Consider the following 24,824-nt stretch of genomic DNA (forward strand, 5'->3'; position numbering starts at 1 on the left):
ATATTATTGATAGCTAAAGTCTCTGTTATGTTTATTTGTTGTGTTATTAATCATGCGTAGAAACCCTACGAACTTATGCACGAACCTGATGCATTTTGGATGTACAAGTACTTAGAAAACCTAATGGAAATTCAGGGCACCAAGTCCACAGAAAGACCACTCCCACGGATAGATAAGTTACCTCCACAAACATTCGAGTACCCATCCAAAACAGGAAACAGGGGCAATTAAAACATTGAGCCACAGAGCTCGGCGGAAGAGTTCGATCATTTAAGGAGAAAGAACTACTTTCAGAAATAACGCTTATTCTGAGAAAGAGGTAAATAAGCCACAACGTTCAAAACGATCTCGAGCATCTGGTGAAAAAGAACAAACTACACGAAAAGTTTTCTGCCCATTTGTAAAAACAGCTAAAGATCGCATCAACAGAACACACAGAGTTAAACCGACAAGAAAGGTGTGTGGATATTTGAATACTGCAAAGCGCTTACGCCCGCCGCTTGCCACTGTAGGTGTCCCTTGCACATGCAGTCAAATGTACGAGGGTTGTTCGGGAAGAAAGGTCCGATCTAACGCGAATTGGAAACTACAGTGAAAATCCGATGAAGCTTTGCTTAGCTGCGTTGGACATTGTCTGTAGTATGGCTGTCGATCGAATCACGCCGCTTTTTTCGGTTCCGGGCGCACAATGAGCACTTAAAGGTGCCTAGATAAATAGCGCCCACCGCCAAGTGTTTCGCCTGATGTGATTGCAGCCCATATAACATAAGTGTCATGCGTTTCGTTCTTCACGACAGTTCTCGGTCGCACACAGGAGGACAATGACAACGCTTCTGCAGCGCTTTCGATTGGAAGTGGTTGATCACCCCAGTAGGGTATTTGACTGTTTTATGGAAATTATCTTAGATTTATATGCTCCTAACATGCTTTTTTCCTGTTGCATTTCAGTATTCTTTTATAAAAATGGAAATAAAATTCACATAATCTGTACGCCCGCTAAAACGCTCCATTCGAGTTATGTGATGCACGTTACGTCACTGGCTAGCTCCCTGCTCCTACTGTCATAATGCTAATTCACAGCGATGTCTTGTTTTGGAATTTACGTTCCGGAAATTGGGTTACAAATGATGTGTAGTACCATACTGTACATATAGATCTACAGAAAGTCTTGAAAGCCGCGCGGGATTAGCCGAGCGGTCTCAGGCGCTGCAGTCATGGACTGTGCGGCTGGTCCCGGCGGAGGTTCGAGTCCTCCCTCGGGCATGGGTGTGTGTGTTTGTCCTTAGGATAATTTAGGTTAGGTAGTGTGTAAGCTTAGGGACTGAAGACCTCAGCACTTAAGTCCCATAGGATTTCACACACATTTGAACATTTTTGAACTCCTGGGAAGTTGTTTCTGAGTATTCCAAAGAATGAGAAGAAGCAAAATATGTGGTTGCATTGTATCGGCAGATTGCCGCCACGTCGACGCGTAAGTTCACTATGTTAACTGAAAATGTGTTGCACTGTAAAATTAACATTAACGTATCTCCGAGATACGTTACTGTTACACCGAAGGATAGCGTCATTCAACGAAATCAGATTCCTAGTGAAAACTGTCGTTTTACCTAATTACATCTCAGTCATACGGTAGCTCAGTTGTGAGAGCGATAAACAATCGAATTTTATAAGATGACGTTCGTAGATCGCTGATTCGAATCTAATCCGAAAGAACATTTTAACTTATCTGTAAAACGACTCGACAGTCCTCTCGTTCGAAACCAAATCACAATTACAAAACTTCACCACACCGATCAGAAACAGAATATTATTGTGTTTTCCTTGTTGCTTACATGCGCTTACATTTGCGATCGCTGTTCACATACGTCACATTCAAAAAGGTATTTTCTAGTTAACGTGACCACGCACTTTTTACTGTATTAGAAACTATGTTTTTTATCTTCGTACTGTCTCGCTATGATCCTTATTGTTTAAACTTTTGCAGTTTCATCACCTTACATGAAGATGAAGTAAGTCTGGTTCAGTCGTTAACGTTATTTTACACTCACAAACATTACAGCGCTTACGTTTGTGTCATCTGAATGTTGTACATGCTTTATATTTCTCCTTATAACCTCACCGTCCTACGCCTTGTTGTATTGTCGACGTATGGTTCTATCTCCACTACTAGCAATGCTTTCCAAGAAAATGAATTTGTTTCCCAAGTAAATACATTTATCCTCAGACTAAGACTAACGTGAAGCTACGTGTATTACATCCCACAATCGAAACAACTGCTATAAAAATGGTCCAAATAGCTCTGAGCACTATGGGACTCAACTTCTGAGGCCATCAGTCCCCTAGAACTTAGAACTACTTAAACCTAACTAACCTACGGACATCACACACATCCATGCCCGAGCAACAGCTATAATCAGTTCTTGCTAATGCTATTTTCGTATTTCGTTTAGAGCATTTAAAAATATACATCCTTCCTAGGATTCGAAAATATGATCTCTTGTACTACAGTCGAATGCACTGTCCGTTGCGTTACGGAACGCCTAACGGATACAGTATCTCTGTTCAATGCCTTCTAGAGGGGAAACCAGCACTAAGTTTTACCAAGAATAATTTGTGCTTTGTGTCGTAGCTCATCACTGATAGTCGACAATCGAGTTATAATAGACGTATCCACTAGCAAAAGATCTACAATTCCTCAGTTATGAGGGAGTTTAATGTGTTCCAGGGAGCAGGGAAAAGATTGTCCGTCGTTGCACATATAGCCGCTCCAAATGGATGGCCGCGCGGGTTAGCCGTGCGATCAAGGGCGGCTTGCCACAGTTCGCGCGGCTCCTCCCGTCGGAGGTTCGAGTCCTCCCTCGGGCATGGCTGTGTGTGTTGTCCTTAGCGTAAGTTAAACTAAGTAGTGATTAAGGCTAGGGACCGATGACCTCAGCAGTTTGGTCCCATAGGAACTTACCACAAATTTCTAAATGGATGGAGCATAAACGCGTCAACTTTCGCAAGGTTCCTACTATCAGCGTTCACAAAATTCCATTCTATTCTTACTTAAAAGCTGTAATTGCGTTTTCCATCACTAAATAGCTACACTGTTTGCAGTGAAAGTGCGTAAAAACCTCGGAACTTCGGCTAACGCTACTATAAAACAATTACAACTGCGTCTTACTCCTAGCCTGTGACGTCACCAGACTATCAGCCAGTAACAGAGCGTTTTCGATCACGTGAGGAGATCTTAATATTTAATGATTTTAAGTTGTAATAAAAATAAGAGATACTTCGTGAGAGTATTGACCGTAAATGCCATTTAAATGTTATAATCAATCAGAAAAACAACAAGCCGAACCACATTTTCATCATAGGAAAATAGCCTACACAGTCTGTATTTGGTTCCCTCTGAGTTTCATCTCTGCTCACATGAACCGCTGACTGTTGTGAAAACATTTTGACACAGACAACGAGCTGTAGGCCAGCCTAGAGAATTGGCGGAAAACAGAGGTGACTGCCTTCTATGACGAGGGACAGGAAAGTTGGTACAAACGCTACAACAATGTCTAAGTCAGAGTGACTACGACAAGTGTCTAAGTCGGAGTGGCGACTACGCGGAGAAGTAGCTGCAAGATGTAGCTAAAGAAATAAAACATTTTTTATTTTCACAGTGGTTTCCATTTCGCGTCCGAGCGTATCTTACTTTCCGCATAGCCCTCGTACATAGAAGCAATAACAAAAAAAAAAAAAAAAAAATCATTAAAATCCGTCTTTAGGAATCCAAGAGCAACTGTCTGGGAAACAAATGAAAAATTGGCAATAGCTGTTCATGCACTGGAACCAAGGAACGACCGGATTCGTTTCTCGACTACCATCTAAACATTACTACGCTAGATTGTACAAATAGGCCACAGAAAATGGGACTCGCTAATCGTCAAATCGCCAAGAAGTTGAACCGTTCGAGTACATTGACTGACAACCTGTTGCTGATTTACTGTTGTCAATAACCGCCAGACATGCACGACAAATTTTGTCCATGACAAACATCTCACATTCAAAAAACGACTCCAGAGACCTATTCTAACACCCTTGCTGAAAGACGTATCTCGTGAACTGCAGAATGGGATAAAATGATCTTCACTGATGAGAATAAGTTTAATTTAGATGGGCCGGATGGATTTCAGTACTATTGACACGATAAAAGAACAGAGCAGCAGCAAAGAATGAGCAAAAATTTGGATGGTGGAAGTGTTATGATTTCGGCAGCCTTCTGTGCTAAAGATAAATGCCGCGCTGCTTGGCTGAACATTGCAATGTACTCTAACATGTACACTGAGATGCTAGAGAGAGGATTGATTAGAATGTATGAGGACCTAGGGAACGAAAGTCTAGTGTGTCAGTATGATAATGCATCTGTGGATGTTTCTGCTACAACCAAATAGTGGTTCGAAGATAAAGAGATCGATAACTTACCCTGGCCTACACGTAGCCCACATATGAACCCCGCAGAAAATCTTTGGCGAATACTAGCAAGGTGTGTTTATCGTAATGGAAGAAAATTTGAGGCAGTATGTGAGCTAAAAAGTGCGGTACGAGAAGATTTGGCGACAGTTTCACTTCGAGAACTACAAATCCTAACAGAATCAATGCCGAAGAGAATTTTTGAGAGAATTAGGAAGAAAGGAGGTTGTACAACGCAGTAACACAACAGGTCAATGAGTGACTTTGTACCACTTTCCACTCGTTTTATGAAAGAAACTACGTAATCTCATCATGATTGTTTATATCTGATATATATCTGCTACTTTCGTAATAAATTCGATTCAGTGTGATTTCCACTGCTGTACTATGGCCTAATGCCCATAAGACAAAATTCTCCAAATCCTTCAGCAAACCTTCAATGCCGGCCGCGGTGGTCGTGCGGTTCTAGGCGCTCCAGGCCGGAGCCGCGCTGCTGCTACGGTCGCAGGTTCGAATCCTGCCTCGGACATGGATGTGTGTGATGTCCTTAGGTTAGTTAGGTTTAATTAGTTCTAAGTTCTAGGGGACTGATGACCACAGCAGTTGAGTCCCATAGTGCTCAGAGACATTTGAACCATTTTTTGAAACCTTCAATGAAACGCGAGACTCGGCAGTCTAATATTTGTGCGCTGGATGATTGGAGACGTATTTTGCCGTTCTTACTAGCACTTGCACTGTACGTCCTGAGACGGCCGTCGGCGGTGGTGCAGATGTTGGGGCGGTGTCCCCGGCTACCTGCTGGCGCCGCCCCCGCAGCTGCCCGCGCTGTATCTGGCGGCGTCGGCCGGGTCGCGCGGCTCGGCGGCTGCTGCTGCTGCTGCTGCTTTGTGGCGCTCAGAAAACATGCTTTGTGCGCGGCTAATCACCCCCTGTCCCTTTGTGGCTCCCGCCTGTTTATGAACTCCGTGCGCCGCGACGGCCAGCTAGCAGCCTGACATGTGCCAGTAATAGGCGGCCGTCTTTTGTCGACTGCGTGTAGCCCGGCTGATCCCTACGTTCATCCTGTCAAGGGTGTAACGCGATTGTGAATGAAGAGGGCCACAGCTCCCTCCGCCGCCATGAATCTTAATGTACGTGTTTGTGTGTGTGTGTGTGTGTGTGTGTGTGTGTGTGTGTGTGATTAAGTGGAGTGCACCACGCCTCGGTGTGGTAGTACAATTTCATCAAGTGGCTCCTTTTTCTTTATTGATGAGCATCGCGCGACTTGGGCTGTTACCCGACACCCACCAGAGACGCTTTTATTCGCAACAGGGCTCTGCTGTGAGTACCTCAAATGCTCACAGGTCAGTATTAATAGCCTATGCTACCCGGTGACTGGTAAACACGTTAGCGGGTCGAAATAACGTAGCACGCTCTTTCAGTATCGGCAGAATTTTGTAACACTTAAAGCTAAAAGCAGTCAGTGCCAAATGATAATTTTATAGTGTCATAAAGTGGTTTTTGAAATTCTTTTAGGAAAAAAATTATGAGTTAATACGATCTTGCTTAGGATTACCTATTGGAGTGAATTCTTTGAGTACTGCCATTGACGTAAGTTTCATTTATTTTTTAAAAAATTACTCCAATCCATTGAGTCAGTGTGTTACAGCAACCACTTTTGAATTATTTGATTGGTTGCAAAATTATTTAATATCAACGACGTGTTTCACCCTTTTGGAGCATCATCTCATTCTGTAAAAGTAGCAGGTTATGTAAACCATCCGTCATAAAGCCATATAAAATGGAAAATGGAAGATGGATTACATATCCAGTTACTGCTACGTCCATTTTCCATTTTGTGTGTCTCTATGACGAATGGTTTAGATATCCTTCTACTTTTACACAATCTGGTGATGCCCCAAAAGGGTGAAGCGCGCCATTGATAAAAAATTTCGCAACCAAGACTGTTTTTACTCTGAAATAAAGTATATCTATTTCTATATCCTACCCATAAGTGATGTCCTGTATTGCCTTTAGAGACACTATGATAAGTGCAAAGAGGAAGGGTTTCGCTGACGTCTCAGCATATAGCGCACTTTGCCGTCCAAGCACTTAAGCTGCTAGCAGACAAAGACGGTACGTCATAAAAAATTAAATCAGTAAACCACCAAGTCTGACAATCGAACTAGATCGCTGGCACCTGAAACAATAGACCTATTTACATTTAAACCATAAATCCTAAACTTACGGCATTATACTCGTAGTTTTCTTTATCTACCTACAGGTGCTCGGTTCGAGCGTTCATTATATACAGTGCACTGTTTTACTTGTGAGTAATAAGAAACATTACTTGTCTTCTGCAACAGAATTTTTATTACTGTTACTAAGCAAAGGTCTGACCTCATTTTGAGAAAGTGCTGATTTACAGATTTACAATATTTCTTAAAAATTATGATTTGGCACAATAGCTGGTTATCACTTCTTTTTTAAAAACACTATCAGTGACAGTCAAGCTGTAGTTCATTGTCTAGTCGTTCTTAATGCTTGAGGAAGGCGTATTGTTTGACAAAAGTGGTACTGTTTTAATAAAGAAGTGATATACAACTATTGTACCAAAACACAAATCTTGAGAAATAAAAATTCAATTCCAAATGTCGAATAACAGCTATTTTTATCTACAAGACAAATGGCTGAAAATATTAACAATATACATACTGTTTCAAAATGATATATCTGGAAAAATCTTGATTTCAAGAGCGCGAAACCATGTAAACAGTATTCTCGATGATCTGTAGGCTCCTAGTCCTAACCCGTTCCTCCAGACCCCTTCTAGAATATCTCAAAGTTTCTCGCCGTCATTTTGAAACAAATTACCTATAAATACACACGAAGTTAAAAGTTCCTTTCGTTGCATGGAGACTGAAGCGTCTAGAACCGCTCGGCCACACGGACCGGCCGTTATAGCTTATACGAAAAGCGTAAGAGAAATTTTCGGGAACTTAAATAGGAAGCCTTAGAAGACAAACGACGTAGTTCTCGAGAAATCTTGTAGATTCAGTTTCGAGAAACTGTATTCGAAGATAACTGAACGATTGTTATTCTGTCACCGATTTATATCTCACGTAGAGAACACGAATTTCAGCTAAGAGAGATTAATGCCCGTACATAGGCACACAGTCATTATTCCCTCGTTCAATACGCGAATGGAATAAGAAAGAAAATCGATAATACTGGTAAGTTGTACACTGTGCCATGCATTGTACAGTGGCTTACGGTGTATATGCACTGAGGTGACAAAAGTCATCAAATGCCTTATAATACCGTGTCGAGCCTCCTATTGCCCTGGATATTGCAGCAACTCGATGTGGAATGGACCCAAGTATAAGCCGTTTGAGGTTACCTGCATAAATACTGAGCCATGCTGCCTCTATAGCCGTCCATAATTGCGAAAGTGTTGCTGGTGTATGATTTTCTGCACTAACAGACCTATCGTTTATGTCCCATAAACGTTCAATGGGATTCATGTCAGGTGATCATGGTGGCCTTATCATTCGCTCAAATTGTCCAGAATGTTCTTCAAACCAATCGAGAAAAATTGTGGACCAGTGACACGGCATATTCTCATACATGAGAATCCCATCGCTGCTTGGGTAAATGAAGTCCATAAATGGCTGCAAATGGTCTCCAAGCAGCCGAACATAACCATTTCCAGTCAATGATCGGTTCTTGTGGACCAGAGGACCCAGTCCATTCCCCGTTAATACAGCCCACTTCATTACGGAGCCACCAGCAGCTCGCACAATGCCTTGTTGACGACTTGGATCCATAACTTCGTGAAGTCTGCGCCACAGTCGAACCGTACCGTCAGCTCTTACCAACTGAAATCTGTACTCATCTGACCAAGACACGATTTTACAATAGTCTAGGGTCCAACCGATATGGTCACGAGCCCAGGAGAGGTGCTGCAGGCAATGTCGTACTGTTAGCAAAGGCACTCGCGTCGGTTGTCCATTGACGCCAAATTTTGCGCACTGTCCTAACGGATACTTTGGTAGTACGACCCACGTGCAGCGTTGCTTGTCTGTGAGGACTGACACCTTTACGCAAACGCCACTGCTCTCGGTCGTTAAGTGAAGGCCGTCGGCCAAGTCGTTGTCCGTGGTGAGGTAATGCCTGAAATTTGGTATTCTCGGCACACTCTTGACACTGTGGATCTCGGAATATTGAATTCCCTAACGATTTCCGAAATGGAATGTTCCATGCGTACAGCTCCAACTACCGTTTCTCGCTAAAAGCCTGTTAATTCCTGTCGTGCGGCCATAATCACGTCGGAAACTTTTGCAGATTAATCACCTGAGCGCAAATGACAGCTCAGCCAATGCACTGCCCTTTTATAGGTTGTGTACGCGATTACTACCGCCCTCTGTATATGTACATAGCCAAGGACTCCTGTCACCTCCGTGTAGGTGCATATAGACACGTTGAAAAAGCGGTACAGGACGACATTTAGAGATCATCCTACTATTGCAGGGAGTTAATACATGTAATCTGATATAGAATGGTTGGGAATACACAATGGAAAAACACTAAGATTCGACGTGTTGTCACCAAATATGGCAAAGAGCTTAATTTTTGTTGTTCCGAAACACGATGAACATATGGGATAGGACTAACACTTAACATAATCATACAATGTCAACTAGCCTCCACCACGCACTTCAGCGTTATCTGTAAAGTATTGTATGTAAAGATAGCCTTAGAATGTATAAGTGCAAAATGAGGAAAAGGAGCGGAGGGGGTCAAAAATGAGGAAATTACGTAAAGAAGATGCAGGTCAATAACATGAAGGTAGACAAAGAAGCAAACAGAAGGGAATGAAGTGGAGGGACAAGAGCAGAACAATAGGACAGAGCGACCACAAGGTGTGCCCGTGTGGTTGCGTTGCTGGCGCCAGCGGAGGCCCCGCGACAGACTGCACGGAATTAGAGTGGACGGGCCAGCCAAGCGCTGCCGGCGGGACAATGCCGCGGTCCAAGAAAGAGCAGCGTCGCGCAGCGCCGAACCCCTCAGCCCTCGTCCTCTATTGTGTGGAGAGCCCTTGAGGCGTGCACTGTGTTTGCTTTGCCCTCCGCCGGGCTATTTACCGCCTGGTTTGCCACCTGGAAGGAAAGTTCCGGCCTTACCATCACTTCCGCGGCTCGTGAGGAATCTGCAGTTGCTAAATAACCATCGTACCGCAATCGCGAGCGAGCTAGTATGAGATACCGAAGTTCTGTCGTACGTCTCTGTGGAACCTGATTTTTTTTGTCTCACTTAATGTGGAGGTGAAAATAACTTTTGCTTCCTGCAGATGTGTCAGTATTAACTGCCAGGCTGTTTGCCCTTCACCAGGCTGTTATTTACACAGCCGATTTACTGATCGGCGAAGTCCTAATATGTAATTACTCGAGTAGTGTCCAACACTCTCTTACGAAGAGCAAAACTTTAAAACCCCAAAACTGTTAAACATCCTGGCACCCGATGTACCAACAAAATGACAGAGCAGAAGGTCTGCATCAACTAATTCACCCACCATGGAGTGGATATGTGGCCTATTAGTAGAATCGGAGATGAACACGCAGGCCAACTGGCGAAAGATAATAGTACCCACTTCCTACCGAAATGCCTTAACGTACGATGATTATCATAGGAAATTCGGCACCAGAGTATAAGATGGAACGGACCTGGAGCGCAAGGCACATTGTATTGGATGACACAACAACAGATTCCACCTCACCCTTGGTTTCTTAATTCTGAACTTGTGAGAAATGAAACTGTAACTGTTAATAGATTATGAGCAGGTCACATGAGTACCAATAAAATGAGATATCTTTTAAAATTAGTACAATCTCTAAACTATTACTCCAGTGTTTAAAAATTACTGATTATTCATCTCTTAGACTAGCTCCTAGAGTAATAGGACTCTTAAATATTATACGAGCTTCCGTTATGTGTCATTATGTATGTTGTGTATATACATAATTAGGTTTTGTTACAAGTTTTGTCTTACATGTTAATGGGCCATCAGAAAAGTATTTTTTCAGCCTCATTATATCACATAACTGTACTCTTATACGTTTATATAATTAGGTTACATGATATAAACTGTGTCTTACATTATAGAGTTGAAATCCGAAGAAGTCCTGGTCTAGTACAGTACGAACTGATTTCCCAATAAACAAAATAAAAATGAAATACATTTAATTGCTATTAAATCAGCAACAACGCTACAGAGAAACTGCATAACCAAATACAGTACGTTGTTTGTCAAAGAATGAAATTTCCTGGACTGTGATGCAAAGTCTAGTTACTAAATTGTTTATGATCGTGGTGGATATCCTCGTTACCTGGACTCCAAGCATACTGCGAGGTGTCTCCTCGCTTCTTTCCTTATAGTTCTTCACCGTTTTCAGTTGCTGCTCAGTATTGACTTTGAGCATAGGCTTACTTATATTTTCGCAGTTCCTGAGTGAAGTAAAAAGAAGAAAGAACGCTTGAACATTCCGTTGACCAAGGTCATCAGAGACAGTTCCGTGGGTCAGGTTGGGCAAGGGCGGTTGGCGTTATTGAATAAATTCATCCCTGAATTAATCTCAATCCATTTATGGAAATAATGGAAATCCTAATTCATTATAATCGGACATACGTTTAAACCATCCAAGAATACGAATCCAGTGCTTTCACTACTTTTCCAGCTTACTCGGTCGACATAAAAGTGTTTTCACTACTTTTCCAGCTTACTCGGTCGACATAAAAGTGGCTGCGATTTCAGTCCTAGGGAGATGATCCCGGCTTGTGTGTATCTTCGCCGAACATCTTCAGCAGAGTGTCCTGAAGGAGACCGTCCGGCCCCATTGCTGGCTACACCGGGCAACTTAGAACTTGGATTCAGTAGCTGTTGTTCGAGAGACCACCCGCTTCCAAGTACGTAAACGACGTAGTTATTCTGTTCGTGATCCTCTCATTCTGTAGACGTAAAGTAACTTCGGGCGTGCCCCAATGGAGTGTTATAAGACCACTCCTTTCTAAAGTGCATACAAATGACCTAGGGGATAGCGTCGGACGTTCTATGAAGCTTTCCGCGGACAGTGTTTTATAAAGAGAAGTTGAAACGCTAGAAAACTGCAGAAAAATGCAGAAACACCTGCAGAGGATCGACGCTTGGTGCAGATATGGGAGGCTAACTCACAACAGAAACAGATGTAACGCACTGTGCACAGACAGGCAGAAAGACCCCGTTATTACATGATTACACGATTGCAGAACAATCACTGGAAGCAGTCACATCCATGGCAGACTGAGATTCATTGTAAGATTCTCAGAAAGTGTGGTCCACACACAAAGGAAGTAGTTTACAAAACCCTCGCTCGACGTTACTTGGCAGATGCTCGGCGGTCTGGGAACCACACCAGATATAACCGATATGGAGAAGAACCTACGAAGAGCTGCGAGTTTCGTCATAGGCGCATTAAGTACGCGTGAAAGTGTCCTCGAGATGCTCAGTGAACATCAAAGGCAGACGCTACAAGAGAGGCGCTGAGTATCACTGTGTGGCTTACTGTTAAAATTCCGAGAGCGTACGTTGCAAGAAGTGTCAAACAAAATACTGACTCCTTCTACGTATATCTCAAAAAAAGACTATGGTGATAAAATTAGAGAGATTCAAGCTGGCGCGTAGGCTTACCAAAAATCGTTCTTCTCGCGAACTATTCGCGACTGGAATAGGAAATGAGGGAAGTGACAATGGTATACAAAGTAACCTCTGTCATACACTGTTAAGTGACTTGCGGAGTTTAGTGTGGGTTCTTTCTTCTCCATTGTCTCAGTAAGAAATTCACTCTGTCACATACGTGAACTCATTTCTTTCAATATCTGTTTAAATAATGGAGGACATCACACAAACGTCGTCCGTTGCAGTGAAAATTGTGACGTAGGTGATAGTCCATCATGGCAATGATCTTACATCGGCGTCTGTGACGGTGCGGTATGTTTTCGGATAATTACAATATTAAAAGTAAGGACAGGACAAAGTCAGATTAGGTTTCTGTAAGTAACACACGCACTCTCACAAACAGCTGACGGACATACCGAGTAATTCGAAAAGAAAGAACTTCAACTGCTTATTAAAAACTATAAAAAGACAAACATACTGCACATGTCACTGTTTAGACGAAGGTTCAAAGTTTTAACACGTCTGCGATGTTGTTTGTTTGTAGCAACAGGGCGACTACACCACAAGAAAAATAATTTTGTGTGTTGGAATTTGCGCAAAGCCAAACGTTTGTTCAAGAGCAAAGTACATTCCGCCATCGATTCAGCTAGAAGCCGCCTCTGCGCAAGCGGATTTACGATTGGAATACAGACTTCTTGGAATGTGGTTGCATATGCAAAGGGAAGAGCACTGATCGGCCACGCACGTCTGATGAAAATATCCAGCGAATCCGAGATGCACTCAGACGTAGCCCTCGGAAGTCCATGAGGCGGGCACGCCAGGAACTTCAACTTCCTCAAAAAACGGCGTGGCGTATTTTGGAGCAACGCTTGCATTTGAAATGTTAGAAGTTGCAGTTACTGCAACAATTGCACCCCGGCGGCCATAGCAGAAGGTACGAATTTTACATTTCCGTCCTCCAGGATATGGCAGAGCACACTTTTTCCGAACGACTCATCTGTTCGGACGAAGCCGGCCGGTGCGGCCGTGCAGTTCTAGGCACTTCAGTCTGGAACCGCGTGACCGCTACGGTCGCAGGTTCGAATTCTGCCTCGGGCATGGATGTGTGTGATGCCTTAGGTTAGTTAGGTTTAAGTAGTTCTAAGTTCTAGGGGACTGATGACCTAGAAGTTAAGTCCCATAGTGCTCAGAGCCATTTGAACAATTTTGTTCGGACGAATCGACGTTTAATGAACCGGGTAAAGTAAATCGCTTTACTGTAAGTATTTGGGGGTCACAAAATCCTGGCGATTGCCGAACATGAAAGAGACTCACCGAAACTGAATGCGTTTTGTACCGTTTCTGTTCACAAAGTTTATGAACATTTCTTTTTTTGTTGAGGAATCTGTGACAGGTATGTCGTACCTGGACATGGTGAAAAACTAGTTGTTTCCACAACTTTACGAAGATTCCAGTGGATTCATTTTTAGGCATGACGGCGCCCCGCTTCACTTTCACCTTGAGGTGCGGCGTTATCTCAACAAGATCATCCCACAACAGTGGAAGAGCTGGACAAAATGACGTGTTTCGTTGCCTTTGGCCTTCCAAGTCACCAGACCTCATACCTCGCGATTTTATTCCTGTGAGAGTACATAAAAGACAGTCTTCGTTCCACCCATTGCAACTACTGTTCGAGAACTGAGGAATCGAATTGTTGAAGCTGTTGATGCAGTAAACAGAGCTCTTTTAATTCGTGTGTGGAATGAAATGGACACCGTTACGATGTTTCTCGAGCAACGCGTGGTGCTCATGATGAGTCTGTGGTATAGTATCTGTGCGAACATAAAACTGCACCTTCCTCTATCCAGTGACGTGCTCAGTGTGTCTCTGTATTTCATAGTTTGTCTGTAATTAACAACTGAAATGTGTTCTTTCTTTTCGAATCACCCTTTATAACTGAGTAAATACAGGAACTCGACAACTGGAAGCGCTATGTGGTCCGTAGTTGCGATACAAATTATGTAAAGTGAAGGGGGAGGGGAGAGAAAGAAAAGGAATTAAAAGGAAAGGAACTAGAGATAACAGGTTCATCTGGACTGTGTAGAATCAGCAGCGAATGTGCCAGACCGGGATCTAACCAGGTATCCCCTGCTAACAAGGCACTTGCGTTAACCATTGCGCCACCGGGTCAGTGTTTATCGCAAATGCGTGGAGTACCTTGGAACGCTCCCCCGTCGACTCACATTTCCACCTAGTACCAGCTATCCACAATCCCCGCCCATGTGCTCCATGCTAGCTAAGTTTAGATTCACACTGTAGGTCGGTCGTAAATGTTCATCTGCATTGTGGATTCATTGCCCATCGAGGCGAATGAATTATATAAATGCCTGCGAACTTGTCCGAAAGAACTGACGTGACACATTCATATAATTGATTCACTTCGATGGGCAATGAATCCACAACTTCAGTGCGGATGTACATTGACATTCGGCCTGGAGCGGGAATCTAAAATTAGCGGGCATGGACGACATGGAGGGGGACTGCAGACAAATGGCGCTAGTTACCTAGTTAACTAAGAGATTCTACTGGGGAGCGTGCGAAATAGTCCGCGCATTTGTGTTAAAAGCTTTTTCCGGGTGACACAGTGGCCAAGTATGCACGAGATCCCGGGTTCGATTCCCGACCTGGCACACATTTTCACTTGTTGTCGCTGATTACGTACAAAGCCCGCATGCATTAGTTCCTTCACTTTCCTCCCGCCCCCCTCCCTCCTCCATCAGATTACATGAAACAGACTCAGCAAGAAAAACAGCGTGAAAAGAATCAATAAAAATAATGCTACAGCTGTGATTAAAGATAAAAGTGCTAATAGGGTCCGGGCTAAAGGGAGGGGGAGGGGTGACTGTAGTTTCGCTTTGAACAACGAAATACACTCCTGGAAATGGAAAAAAGAACACATTGACACCGGTGTGTCAGACCCACCATACTTGCTCCGGACACTGCGAGAGGGCTGTACAAGCAATGATCACACGCACGGCACAGCGGACACACCAGGAACCGCGGTGTTGGCCGTCGAATGGCGCTAGCTGCGCAGCATTTGTGCACCGCCGCCGTCAGTGTCAGCCAGTTTGCCGTGGCATACGGAGCTCCATCGCAGTCTTTAACACTGGTAGCATGCCGCGACAGCGTGGACGTGAACCGTATGTGCAGTTGACGGACTTTGAGCGAGGGCGTATAGTGGGCATGCGGGAGGCCGGGTGGACGTACCGCCGAATTGCTCAACACGTGGGGCGTGAGGTCTCCACAGTACATCGATGTTGTCGCCAGTGGTCGGCGGAAGGTGCACGTGCCCGTCGATCTGGGACCGGACCGCAGCGACGTACGGATGCACGCCAAGACCGTAGGATCCTACGCAGTGCAGTAGGGGACCGCACCGCCACTTCCCAGCAAATTAAGGACACTGTTGCTCCTGGGGTATCGGCGAGGACCATTCGCAACCGTCTCCATGAAGCTGGGCTACGGTCCCGCATACCGTTAGGCCGTCTTCCGCTCACGCCCCAACATCGTGCAGCCCGCCTCCAGTGGCGTCGCGACAGGCGTGAATGGAGGGACGAATGGAGACGTGTCGTCTTCAGCGATGAGAGTCGCTTCTGCCTTGGTGCCAATGATGGTCGTATGCGTGTTTGGCGCCGTGCAGGTGAGCGCCACAATCAGGACTGCATACGACCGAGGCACACAGGGCCAACACCCGGCATCATGGTGTGGGGAGCGATCTCCTACACTGGCCGTACACCACTGGTGATCGTCGAGGGGACACTGAATAGTGCACGGTACATCCAAACCGTCATCGAACCCATCGTTCTACCATTCCTAGACCGGCAAGGGAACTTGCTGTTCCAACAGGACAATGCACGTCCGCATGTATCCCGTGCCACCCAACGTGCTCTAGAAGGTGTAAGTCAACTACCCTGGCCAGCAAGATCTCCGGATCTGTCCCCCATTGAGCATGTTTGGGACTGGATGAAGCGTCGTCTCACGCGGTCCGGTCTGCACGTCCAGCACGAACGCTGGTCCAACTGAGGCGCCAGGTGGAAATGGCATGGCAAGCCGTTCCACAGGACTACATCCAGCATCTCTACGATCGTCTCCATGGGAGAATAGCAGCCTGCATTGCTGCGAAAGGTGGATATACACTGTACTAGTGCCGACATTGTGCATGCTCTGTTGCCTGTGTCTATGTGCCTGTGGTTCTGTCAGTGTGATCATGTGATGTATCTGACCCCAGGAATGTGTCAATAAAGTTTCCCCTTCCTGGGACAATGAATTCACGGTGTTCTTATTTCAATTTCCAGGAGTGTAGTTTTGATATTTCACCCCAAACTGATCTAGGTACAAGTCCATATCATACAATGAAGGCTTTCACGACCGGATGGTACTGTTGTTGATAATTCATCCGGGCTATATGGCCGTGGTCCATGGAATACTTCTATTCCTAACGTTTCGTCCAATACTACGTTGGACATTCTCAGTGGTATGGCTGGTCCTGTTGAGTCCTGCCGACTGGCGAGTCGGGCGTCAGAGAGCGGCCTAAAAACTGAGGAAAGTGGGCGTGGTCTAGCTTGCACATGGTAGCAGAGAGAAACCTAGTCAAAGATAAAATGTAACTATCGATAATAATCCGTCATAGATAAAAATCACTTATCTATTCTGTAACGCCACTGTCCATATCTCGCTTAATTTCAAGGCCTCTTCTTTTCTATTAAAATTATCTTCATGTTTATAAATTTCAATAGCCTCCCTATACAGTCGTGGATAATAGTTCGTGGTAGCACTTAAAACTGTAGTTTCAGAAAACTTAACTACATGGTCACCGGACTGAAGTGCATGTTCCGCAACCGCCGATTTATATATTTTGCCCAGCCGGCAAAGACTTTTATGCTTCTTTACCCTCGTATTCACACTTCTTTTCGTAGTACCAATGTAGACCTTGCCACAGGTACACGGAATTTTATACACACCGCTAGATGAGAATGGTGGCCTTCTATCTTTAACAGAACGAAGTACTTGTCCTATTTTTCTGGTAAGTTTGAATACCGGTTTCACTTTATGTTTCAACAAAATTTTGCCTATTCGATCTCTAATCTTACTAATGAAAGGTAAAGACACCGTGTTCTTCCATTGTTGTGTACCATCCTTGTCCTTTGGCCTGCTGTAATTAGGTCTTAAAACTCTATTAATTTCTTTGTTTGAGTACCCATTCTTTTCGAAGGCCTGTTTCAGATGATTCAGTTCCGTATCCAGATGTTTCGGCGTACAAATCCGTTTTGCCCTGTCCACTAAACTTTTGATTACACCTCTTTTTTGTTGTGGGTGATGATTGGAGTTCTTATGTAAGTATCTATCAGTATATTTGCTCTTCCGAAACACTTTATGTTTTAGGCTGCCATCGGTCTGTCTCATGACTAACACATCGAGAAACGAAATAGCCTGGTCTTTTTCCGCTTCAATGGTAAACTGATTTTTAGGGTATCTATTATCTATTAAGATAATCAAAAAATTCGTCTAAGGCTTTTTTTACCGTGTGTCCAAACCACGAATGTGTCGTCTACATAACGATACCAACAACATGGTTTCTTATTTGCTTTATTCAACGCTAATTGTTCAAATTTTTCCATGTAAAAATTGGAAATCGCAGGACTCAACGGGTTACACATGGCAACACCATCCACTTGCTCATAAAACTCCTCATCCCACTGAAACTGACTAGATGTGAGACAGTGTCTAAATAGAGCGGTCAAATCTTCAGGGAAAACTTCCGTTATGTAAACCATAACTTCATTGACCGGAATCATAGTAAACAGAGATACAATATCAAAACTGACCAAAATGTCTTCAGGAGCCACGATTAGATCTTCAATTTTCTCAATAAAATGGCGTGAATCCCTCACATAAGAATCAGTCTTACCAATGTATGGTTGTAGAAGAGTAGCTAGATACCTAGATATTTGATAAATAGGGGAATCAATCGCACTAACAATGGGTCTCAGAGGGAGATTTATTTTGTGAACTTTAGGTAAACCATAAAGTCTGGGACACTTAGCTTCACTCCTTAGCAAAACTTTCTTATCGTTCTGTGTAATGGAAGTAGTGGACTTTATCAACGTATTAGTTTTCCTCAAAATAGCAGCCGTCAGGTCTCTTCTAAGTTTATTGTAATGTCCCGCCACTAACAGATCCAAAATCTTACTTCTGCAGTTCTCTTTGTTCATCACCACAGTGGCATTGCCTTTATGAGATGGAAGAACAACTATCCCTTCGTCCGCATTTAAATCCCTGAGGGCCTTTATCTCCCCCTTAGTTGAATTACTCTCCAATGGCTTATTATGGCATAAGACCATTGTGATTTCAATACGAATTGCATTAGCGGTTGCCTTAGGGAGGGTCCGAATCCCTGCTTCCACATTCGCACTGGACCACGACCATATAAACCGGAAGAATTATCAACAACAAGTCCATATCGATTACATGTTCTGGCTTTCTTCAAATTGATGCTGAATTAAGCTTATCCGGTATGGATACTGTAGGACATCGTGACTGTATGTCAGTTGAATATAAACACAGATAACTGGGCCAGACTCATACGAGATATTTCTTTATTTCCATTGCATAGTTTTCGAGCTTTTTCTGGCTCATCCTTTTCTGTAGGTGCGAGAGGCGGCAGTTTTCCTTTCATGCCCCTCACTATGTACACCTCTGGTTTTGCAGCTTACGATGTGTCAGTGGTGGTTGATAAGTACTTCACAACGTTCGAAGATTCCAGTGGTGCACACTAAAGAAACTAGGCAAAATAACGATATGACAGAAGGTTCTTCAAAAAAATGACATAGCTAACATGGTAGAACGGTGCAGATCCCATATTAACTCCGAAGGAAAAACTACAAAGATGCCAATAAGAACGCAGGAGCAATGTGGAAAAGCCTCCGGAATAAAAAATGAAGCGCTACGAGGAAGTGCAGTTGCAGGAGAGACGGGTACACGATGAGTAAGCGTGGGGCGCAGCCTCGCTGGTGAGGAGCAGACACGCGCTGCATTCTCCTGCTACCGCGCCCGCCGCCCCGCCTCCGGCTGGGCTGGCCCCTATGCAGCCAGAACAATGGCGCCAACAATCGCCGTCAGGCTGCGTCGACGTCAGCGCCAGCTCACCTGGAAACACGCCACGCTGCCCCCGTTTCCGCGCCGCTGGTTGTGCAGAACGCAACAAACTGAATTAGCAGCGGGCCCAGCCACCCTACCAGTACCTGGCGCCGGCCGAGCCCATGATGCAGCCGCCGATCCGGAGAGATTATTTGTGTCCTTATTTCATACACGTTGGGCCGTTATTTAGAAAACCCTAGTGTTTGATTCACATATAAGACAAGATAAAAGTTATCTACAACAGTCACACACTCTTAAATCACACCCAAAAAGTGTTTCAATGGCATATTCTTCCGTTTTCAGGACGGACAGAATACTTTTGTCATGAAATACTTTTATGCTGAACTCAACAGGTAATCCTCTTCACAAATACACTGACGGAAAAATGCGCAATACCAAAAAATAATTAATGCCGTGTAATGAAATTTCGGGACTATTTGTCTAGGTAACAGATTAATATAAGCGTGAGACAAGCCTTTTCAAATGTGAACTGCTATACATAAAAACCAGTGTAACCGCCAGAATACTGAATGCAAGTATGCAAACATGCATGCATTGTGTTGTACAGGTGTCAGATTGTGGGATGGCATTCCGTTACTGTTGCACTTGATCAGTCAATACAGGGAAGATTAATGCTGTTTGTGGATGACATAGGAGTTGTCGTCCGATCATGTCCCATATGTGCTCCATTGGATACAGATCTGACGATCGAGCATTCCAAGGCAACATGTCTCTGTAGAGCAGTTGTGTTGCAACAGTGGTGTAGGGGCGAGCGTTATCTTGTTGTAAAATACTACGTGGAATCCTGTTCACGAATGGCAGCAGAACAGCTCCAGTCACCAGGCTGACTGCAGCCAGGACGCGTGGGATAACCACACGAGTGCTCCTGTTATCATACGAAATCGCACCCCAGACCATAACTCCAGGTGTAGGTCCAGTGTGTCGAGCACGCAGACAGGTTGGCCTCCTTCTAGCCAACACGTGGCCATCAGTGGTACCGAGGCAGAATCAGCAATACATCAGGCCTCCACCCTGTCCTCCAATGAGCTCTCGCTTGACATCACTAAAGCCGAAAACGGGGTGATACTTTTGGGGTCAGCGGAAAGCACGCTAAGTGTGTATGCCTGGAGCTGTCCTTGAAGTAACTGATGTGTAATTGTTCGTTGTGTCACTGTGGTGCCGACAGGTGAAGTACAATGTGCCAGAGCCATACGCCGAATACGATGGCCTTCCCTCCCGGTAGTGCCACTTGCCCGTCCAGTGGCCAGCCTTCTTGAGACCGTACATTCTTGTGACCACCGCTGCTAGCAAATTATGAACAGTGGCTATATTCCTGCCAAGTTTTTCTGCAATATCGCAGAAGGAACATCCGGCTTCTGGTAGCTCTGTCACACGACCTCGCTCTAAATCAGTGAGTTGTTGATAACGGCGTCTGGCATTTTTGATTAATATCAACTCATCACGTCCAGTCTCAAAATCAACTAACGCTCACGATCGTTACAACGTGTATTTAAAGCAAACCTGGTTAGCATCCTCATAGTGGCGCTACTAGGGTCCTCTAATGCGACTGACGCGAAACTTTAATAGACATCATCTTTCAGATATAGAAACACGCCTACCAACTTTCGTTTATGTCGCACAACTTCACACTTATCTGCTCTTGCTATCTTCGGCACTGAATGGATGATGTTCTTCGGAAAGTCAAATAGTACGTCGCCATTTTCATAGCTTGTACACACCAACCTGAATAGCCGCTTCTCCCAATAATTTCAGAAATTCCGATGGAATGGTATCTACCCCTTCTGCCGTAATTAACATCGAGTCTCTCATAGCTGTCTTAAATTTTGACTCAAATACTGGACCCCTATCTCTTCTATGATGACTTCAATTTCTTATTTTATCACATCATACTGGATAATCTTGTATGTAGCAAGCTTCAAATGCGTCTCATCATTCTTCAGTAATTTAATCCTCCAATTTCGTAAAAAAAAAAATCACCTCATCAGAGAAGTCCACCCCTTAATCGAGGCCTTCTACGTACTCTTTTCACCTATCCACTCTCTCCTCCGTGTTTAACAGTGGAGTTCCCATTGCAGAGTTGATGTTGCCGCCCTTGCTATTAATTTCACCGACGTCACCTTCACTTTCCAATACGCTGAATCAATACAGACAGTGATCTTTATAGGCCTTACAGGTGTCACTTATATGCTGTGGCTCAGATGTTAAGTCAACGAAGATGTCGGTCGTAGGCCCATTTCCCAACGGTATTGCATCACTGTTCATGCACGCGATCATAATGCCACTAATGCCAATATTACATCAACGAATATCTGCCTGATAGCTATATTCCGATTCTGAATCAATCCTTCCGTCGATCATTTCTTTTTCTATTTCTTCATACTTTCCCTGCATCCATTTCACCTTGGCTTCCCTGCACTTCGTATTTATTTCATTCCTGAGTGATTTATACTGCTGTATTAATGTCTTTCCCTGAACATTTAAATACTTCGTTCTTTTGTCGATCAAATGACATATTTCAGTCGTTACCCAATGTTTCTTTGCAGATACCTTCCTAATATCTATGTTTGTCTTTCCAGCGTGTGTGTTGGCTCTCTTTAGGATGACTGCTTTTCTTGAACACAGTAACTCTCTGCTCTATGATAAAGAATTATAATCCATTTATACAATTTTGTGCTGCTGTAGATATCACCTTAAATTCGTGTTATTTCCATTCTACTTCACTGATCCAAATATATCTAGTCTGAGCGTTTAACTTTCCCTTTTCAGTTTTACTAGTTTCCCTGCACCTTCCAACGTGACATTCCACGCTTAGATAGTAGAACATTATCCCTTAGTTGGTAATACCATCTTTTTCTCATGGTCACCTCCCCACTGACAATACCCTTCCGGAGATCTGAATGGGTGACTAATCCGGAATCTTTTGTCAGTGGGGATATCATGACACTTTTTCAAATAGAGGCCACATGTCTTGTGAATATACCATATGTGTCTTAAACCCTTTGAGCCCCAGTGGTTTCTGTCGCACCTCACGACTTTATTCACTTTGTTTTAAAGCACCAGTGCCTTTAGCAAGAAACCGGCGATGCTACAGAAGCTCTGAATTAGGGCTTTCGCAGCATCGGTGGTTTCATGCTAAAGGCACTGATACTTCAAAACAAAATGAATAAAATGATGGGTTGCGGTCGAAAACACTGGGGCCCAAAGGGTTAAAGAAATCAAAATTTATGCGTAGGTTCGAACCCGGGACCATGGCGTTTCGATTGTCAATAACAGATACTACCCCGAGACCACGCATCCCACTTAATACAGAACTACATTTAGTTCGACAGACACCTGCGTCCATTATTTTGATAGGAGTGTCTCTAACTTCATATCCGGATACTTACATATCATCTGTAGTGTTACAAGTTTTGTTTTTGCTGTGCCTGCCGGCGAAGCTAGTACAAGCAAGAGAACGCAGTAGCAATGTGATATGTGCAAGTAATGTTTTTGTGTATCCAAATGACTTTATCTGAGTATTAGAACATCGCAAATATCTTTGTTTTTTTGTTTCATGTCGAGAGCACGAGTGACGCAACGTGTCAGGGGCAGAAATTCCGCTGCATCAGTCACAGACGCTTAGCCGGCCACCGCCGAGGCTCACGCGATAGGCATAAATACACGAAGACCCTTTGTTCAGTGATGCATACCTCTGACTCCATTGTGAATTAAAAAAATCCATTATAAAACTAAATAACTAAATATTACTATGTACACGCCGTGCAGTATGTAATGTTTCAGTTCTCGTTTAGCCTTGATCAAATTCACAGGCAAAGTTGTGGCTACGACGGTAATGAATTATATTCCATTGAGTGTGTTTCTGCATGCGGCGATGATACATCCCCTGGAAATGAAGTTATTTTAAGTACTGAATGATAATAATCCTCGAGACACACATGCTTCAATGAAATATTAAACACGTTCACGCCGGCGCGTACCACCGGTGTTCATGCTCGACTCTACCAGTTACGCTACCAGCAGTACACTAGCGTATGATGTATTACCTATCACCCAGGCGCAGCGAAGAGCTGTGAATACAAGTTTGTGCCATCCCACACCGACAGAACTTTGTGAACAACTGGGATATCACATAATTTGCTATTAATTTACTATAAAATTATTTTATGTGACCTCTCGTTTTTTAAAAGAATGGATTTAAGCCACTTTCAGCATAGGTGAGTATACGAGGAGGTGGTCAAAGTTATCGGATACCTCCTAATACCGTGTCTGACTTCCTTTTTCCCGGTGTAGTGCAGCAACTCGACGCGGCATGGACTCAAGAAGTCGTTGGAGTCCCCTGTAGAAATACTGACCCATACTACCTCTATAGCCTTCCATAAATGCGAATGAGTTGCTGGTGCAGGGTTTTGTGCACCAACTGACCTCTCGATTATGTCCCATAAATGTTCGATGGGTTTCATGCCGGGCGATGTCGGTGGCCACATCATTCGCTCGAATTGTCTAGAATGTTCTTGAAACCAAATGCAAACAATTGTGGCCTGGTGACATGCTGCATTGGTTCAAATGGCGCTGAGCACTACGGGACTTCTGAGGTCATCAGTCCCCTAGAACTTAGAACTACTTAAACCTAACTAACCTAGGGACATCACACACATCCATGCCCGAGGCAGGATTCGAACCTGCGACTGTAGCGGTCGCGCGGTTCCAGACTGTAGCGCCTAGAACCGCTCGGCTATCGGCTACTCCGGCCGGCCATGGCGCATTGTCATCCATAAAAACTAGCCGGCCGGTGTGGCCGTGCGGTTCTAAGCGCTTTAGTTTGGAACCGCGTGACCGCTACGGTCGCAGGTTCGAATCCTGTCTCGGGTATGGATATGTGTGATGTCCTTAGGTTAGTTAGGTTTAAGTAGTTCTAAGTTTTAGGGGACTGATGACCTCGGAAGTTAGGTCCCATAGTGCTCAGAGCCATTTGAACCATTTGAACCATAAAAACTGCATCGCTGTATGGCAACATGAAGTCCACGAATGGCTGCAAATATTCTCCAAACAGCCGAACATAATCATTTACAGTCAATGATCTATCGTGTTAGACCTGAGGACGCAGTCTATTCCATGTAAACACAGTTCACATCATTATGGAGCCACCACCAGCTTGCACGGGGCCGCACTAACCTAAACAGACACGTTTGTCATATGGCCCACAATGATTTCTGCGTTTATTTCACGCAGTGTTGGTTGTCTATTAGCACTGACAACTCTATGCACACGCCACTGCTTTCGGTCGTTAAGTGAAGGCCGTCAGTCACTGCATTGTCCGTGGTGAGAGGTAATGCGAAAATATGGTATGTTTGGCACATTTTTGACCCTGTGGATCTTGGAATATTGAATTCTCTAACGGTTTCCCAACTGGAATGTCCCATACGAATAGCTCAAACTTCCACCCATCGACTGAAGTGTGTTAATTCACGTCGTGCGGCCACAGTCACTTCGGAAA

This window comes from Schistocerca cancellata, chromosome 7 (genome assembly GCF_023864275.1).
Source record: "Schistocerca cancellata isolate TAMUIC-IGC-003103 chromosome 7, iqSchCanc2.1, whole genome shotgun sequence".
NCBI lineage: Eukaryota > Metazoa > Arthropoda > Insecta > Orthoptera > Acrididae > Schistocerca > Schistocerca cancellata.